The following is a 6259-nucleotide window of genomic DNA, read 5'->3' on the forward strand; positions in this document are numbered from 1 at the left end:
GGGCATATTTTTGTTACAAGTTTTTTCTTGTTATTGGTATGTTTTGGGGCATGAACTATTATATAGAATTATATACATAATCTTACAGAAAAAGATGACAATTGGCTGCAAGTTACTGGGCATAGCCTCTTCAAGAGGGATCTACAACATAGAGGTGAAAAGGCAGCAAGATAGAAATTTTGATAAAATAATTCTGGAATTATTTTTTTCAATAACGAACACTTTATTGAAGGGATTGTGAGAGGCAAATTGTGTTACTGATGTAGAAAATACAGGTTGGTCATGCAGGACCTACTTATATATGTGCATAAGAGGACACAGATCTAATATGGACCATGCTTATCCATTTGTATTTGTCATCTCCTCGTAACCTGGCCAATCAGAATAGCCGAAGCATGAGTTAGGTGTTTTCAGAAAATCTGATAAACAAAACATGGGAAAATAGTCGTAAAAAACAAACAAACTATACACCTCGCTTAGCCGCAACCTCTATAATAGTCCACCTCTATAATAGGGACATACAATCCCCCAGACAAGGAAATTACACATTTTAAAGGGGCAAAATTATATTTCTCATTTGGAGAGGTAAATAAGTTGGAATACTGGGTTATAAGGACCACAGTAGAATGGAAGTTTTGAAGTTGGAACATACGTGGAAAGCTTGATAAACACGACCAATGCTGTCGGGGAACTATAAAGAAGGTAAACCCATGTAATAAATTCCCTGAGGAACCCAAATCTCTCCATTACTGCGCAACCTGTTATAAATGTAGTTCTATAATATGCCCGTCAATTATATATATACTTTTTGATACTGTACCCCTTCTATTTAATACTGTGCTCCCCCCTCTATTATATGCTGTGTCCTCTTCTATTAAATATTTTCCCCCTCTTTTGAACAATGTGCCCACTTTGTTATATAATGGGGGGGGGGGATTTATTAACGCAGTTGCACCACAATTCTGGTGGTTATGCACCAAAACACTGTCTAAAATGCTGTGTACCACAGTTATCAAGGCTCTTAGATCTTTTTTTTGTCAGTTTCCCGAATTGTCCAATTAATGGGGCATGACTATTGTATTAACAACAAGAGAAAGCGATGCAATTATAAGTCAACAAATGAGTTTTATTAAACTAAATATATAAATACACACGAAGAGATACAAAATCGGATAAAAACACTTAAAATGGTGCTGACAAAAGCACAACTGTTCCCCAGGAGGGTCTGGGAACAAAGTCCCAGACCCATGGGTAAACCACAGCAGACAAAATACCCTCCCTAAGTGGACCCCCCCCCCCCCCCCAATCCTGTATAGATGAAACAACAGTAACCTAGACAATGCTAGTATTAAAGATCTATAACCTCAAGAAAAGTTCATATGAAGTAAATAAACCTGAGTAGGTACGAGGCAGAGCAGACGGGGGAAACTGGGTGAGTCGGCTGTGGGAAAGGAACCCCACGCGTTGTGTCACGTCCTCGTGACTTCCTCAGGGGTAATCATGGCCATTGTGAGATAAGTGTGACCTTGCTAGAAAGGGGTGTGGCTTGTGGGAAATTGGTGCACTGTTTAGGTCTAAAGTAGGAGCCAACAGTCTTATACTTCACCAGATGCATTGCATCCTCACTGTGATAAATCTGGCTCAGCAAAAGAAAAGTGTTTTCCAGCTAGAGACTGGTGGAACCTGAGACACATTGTTAAATCCCCATCCCCCTCCAAATGTGTGCTCTTTCATTAGATACTGTGCTAATAAAATCATTTGCCTCCCCCAGGTCCTTGTTCTTATCCTCCACCTGTTTCTCTGGATTCCAGCGGCATAGTGATATCCTCACACTGCTGAGTCACAGTGAGGGGGCTGCAGCGGACCTGTGTGCAGTGCTTTCATTATTACAGACACGGCTAGATGGCTAGTTTGGAATAGGTGGAGGGCAGATGCTGGCAGTCCCCCAGGTGTTCACACGTCCTGGCTCGTGGTAGAAAAAATCTTGACGTCTAATGAGACCAAGACACCCCCCCCCCCCCCTCCCAACCATTATTGAGTACAGCCTGGACGTTCAGAAGGTGTGTGCACTGGTTACAGACAATGGCATGAAGTTGTTTTGATCAGGACCAACAAATGACAATATAACAGAATTAACCCTGTGTGCTGGAACCTTGGCTAGGATTTTTTACCAGGAATTTGTGGATGTCATGAAAAGTTCAGATGAGAATACCCCTTTAACAGGGGCATAACTATCACGGTTGCAGAGGGTGCAACTGCGACTGGGCCCGATGGTAGAGTAGGGTCCGCGGCTGTGCTGCACTTACATGCTGTACCCAAGTGCAGAGCACCGAGTACTAGTCGATGAGCTGTGGCAGCCGCGGGTCCCTGTGTGACTACCACTTATTGGGGGCCCAATTTGAAATTATGCTCCGGGCCCAGCAAACTCTAGTTACGCCTCTGCTCTTTAAGCTTGCAGATTTACATCTCATTACAATATAATTATGTGTTACTTACCTGGCATCCTGACAGAATCCTCTGTGTAGTCCCAGGCATTGGACGTTGGTTTGGATGCATTTCAAAAACAACACATGAGTTGTCTGTGCTTAAGACCTCTCAGCACTTGGCCCCCAACTTTGTGTTCATGTACACCTCTTCCCTCATCCACTGATATCGGCTCACCAGGCTGTGCAGAAGGGAGGAGCTCTACTGGAGCACAAAGGTGGGGGCCAAGAGCTGAGCAGTTTGCAGCACGGACAAGGCACCTGTTTTGAAATGCAACCTATAGAACTACACAAGTTATAACACACAATTATATTGTAATGCAGATGCTTAGAGAAAGTAGAAAGGCATATTTGCAATGCAGCAATGATGGGCTTTTGCATCCTGTCTTTAGTGAAAATGTGGTTCCTGGTGACAGCTTCCCTGGTGTCGGTATGTTATTTTTGTGTCCTCGGACAGCATACTTTCCTCAATGTGGGCAGAGTCTATTTCTATGTAATTTATGTTGACTTTTGTACTTCACATGCAAAAAAGGCGGCAATGTGGAGTCAGTCTAATAGGAACTATGCATACACAATAACTGGATTTTAGACTGTACTGCTTGATCTCATTACTTAGTGTAACCACTGTAGAAAATAATGTGGCTTTCTAGCTTGTGTGACTATCTCCCAGCAAGTTTTGTCATTCTGCAACTGTAGGAGGATGCCTAAAATCGGGATTTTCCAGTGGCTGTAGAACGACTAGTTTAGGCGAATCAAACACTGTGCAGAGGAAAGCTTTAGACTTCTATAGTCAATATATTGGCTTCACCAGCAGAGGGAGCACAAGTCTATACTGTACCATACATTATTCTTTTCTCATAGTTGCCCTTGAGACACAGTTTTTTTGTATGAACTTTAGCAGTCTCTTTACAGTGGACAAGACTAGATACTATTCTGTTTAGTATACAAATACTACTACTATATCATAGCCCAGAAAGATTAACAGGTGGGTAAAAGGTGTGTTGTAGTAAACTGTTATACAATAATCATGGCAGTTTCTAGGCCAGTGATGGCGAACATTTTAGCGGCCGAGTGCCCAAACTGCAAGCCAAACCCCCCCTTATTTATTGCGAGGTGCCAACCAAAAAGGAAAGCTGTAACTTACTGCTCCCTGTTCTTCAACAACGTTCATGATGGCATCCTGAGGACAGCAACACAGTAGAAAGATGGAAAATTTGCATCATTTTAGCTTCTTTCCAGTTTTCCTATGTACACAGAGAATCGTGGGGCCAGCAGGAGGTCCTCCAAAGATAAATTGTCCCTTCTCCCTCTTCCTACATTACAAAGTAGCGAAGTAAGTATCACTTTAATATATGACTGAAAGCAGCATCTTTTAAGTTGCGTTGAACTGCAGGAAGCTTCTTTGAGTACTGTCTGGGGTGATGGCCCGGGTGCCCTCAAAAAGGGCTCTTAGTGCCGCCTCTGGCACCACTGTTCTAGGCTATTTGGTTAACAGAGCGAGTTTTAGAAAAGCACCCCTCCCCCAACTCATAATCTGTACTATATAAAAATTCGACATAATCTGCAACTCATAATACACACCTCAGCTGCTGCAATACCTCATACCACACACCTCAGCTGCTGCAGAACATCATACTTTACACCTCGGATGCTGCAGCGTTTGAAATGCATTTTGAAAAGCAATGTAAAGACTGTGAGGAGGAGCTAGGCCCAATCACATATATGTTTACACCTAAACCCTTAGGGTGTGTTCACACGTTGCAGTTAAAACTTCATCGCAATCAGTTTTGAGGTGGTTTTAGTTGCAATTTTGTCAATTGAACAGGTGAAAGACATGAACTGAACGAGTGATTTTGAAGGGGAAACCTGCTCCACAAATGTCTTTCACCTGTTCATTTGACAAAACTGCACCTTAAACCACCTAAAAGCTGATTGCAATGCAGTTTTAACTGCAACATGTGAATGCACCCTTACAATTGGGAACCACACATAAACAATGCAAACATGTGGTTCTAGTTCATAATCACAATCATTTCATTGTAAATGCAAGTTTGAACGGGCCAAGCTTTGAATTGCATTTGGGAAACATATGTGCACACAGTCTTAGATCTCTGAGTTCCACTCATGAAAATAGCAGCAAAAACATGTTATGTTTTTAATATGTTTACTATATTTTACACAATGCATCTGGAAAGGCATTATGACACACTAAGGCCACGTTCACATGGTATAATTATTGCGTTTACATTGTGTGTACGTCAAACACAATGTTAATGCCGTGTGTAAAGGCGGCCTAAAACTGGACACAAGCCCACACATTTACATACTTGAAATGTATATGATATACTAATACTGGACACAAGGGGCGTAACGATCGTGGTCGCAGGTGGTTCGACCACGACCGGGCCCGTAGTTGGAGGGAGGACAGCAATTCTTTGTGCGTTGCTTCGCTGTATTTTACAAGAAGCTTCGGGCCCCTATGTGCTTGTACGATGGCAGAACAGGGAGTAATGCACTCCCTGTTCTGCATATGTGCAGGACGTTGCTGTATGTATGTGTTCGGGCGCTTTACTGCGGGATGAGAAGAGCAGTGAAGATGGCTGCCGTCTGTTGGGAGAGAACATCAGGGAAGAGGTAAGTACTGTTTGCTTTTTTGTTTTAAAATATCCTACACAGGCAGAATAGAGGTTGAAAAGAGAGGGGGGGGGTTGTAAATTGGAAAAGAGATGGGCATTATGACTGGGGTTGTTATGAATGGGGGCGGTATAGAAGGGCATTAAGAATTGGAGAAGAGAGGGGTATTATGACTGGGGTTGTTATGAATAGAGGGGGTATCATAGAGAGCACGAGAGAGGACTAAATATAGGGAGAGCATTATGAATCTGTGCGAAAGAGAGAGGGCATTGTAGAGGAGGCATAAATGGGGTCAAAAGAGAGAGGGCATTATGAATGGGGCAAAGAGGGGACTTAAATTGAGAATAGAAACAAAAGAGAGAAGCCATTGTGAATGTGGTAAAATGGGGCATTATAAATTGAGGCAAAAAGATGGGGCATTAATTAAGAATGAGGGCAAAAGAGAAGGCACTTAATAAAAATGGCGACAAAAGCGTGTTTGCTAAGTAAAAGAGCAAAAAGTTGTGCTCATTAAGACGGGGCATTAAACAGGGATAATGTGTAAGTGAGAAGGGAACAGTATTTCTGAGGGTACTGTCATATGGTGCGTTCTTTAAACGCAATGAAAACACAAGCCATGTGTTTGGCTGGTTTGAATATGTTTTTCTTCATTTCTGAAAGTGTTAGCAGCTTTGAAATGGATTAAAAGCATACAAAAATGCATGCGTTTTCAGTGCATGTAAAAACAATTTAAGAACTGTCCTAGAACACACCGTGTGCCAGCACCCTAAAAGAGTTTTGCCTTTGGGGGAGGCAAAACTAATAGGAAAAGCAGTGGGCGCACCACTATGATGCAGTGGTGTCGCGGCTGTGTGACATAATAGAGTAAGAGCCCACGCAGTGCATAAACTAGAATGTTACGCGCCCACAACACAGCCGGGTCATAATGATGTGCCCAGGCCATAAGAGCAGAAACGGAGCTGCGGGGCCGGGGAAAAGAAGCCGCAAGGTGAGTATAGATTTTTTTTTTTTTTTCAGACTGATGATGGATCTTCCTCTAGGGCCCGTGTATGTGCGCCCGCCCATACCACTTATATGAAGATCCTCCATTGCATACATGCAATACATATTATACGCTAATAATGCACTAATACTGTGCACAC

This window comes from Engystomops pustulosus, chromosome 2 (assembly GCF_040894005.1).
Source record: "Engystomops pustulosus chromosome 2, aEngPut4.maternal, whole genome shotgun sequence".
NCBI lineage: Eukaryota > Metazoa > Chordata > Amphibia > Anura > Leptodactylidae > Engystomops > Engystomops pustulosus.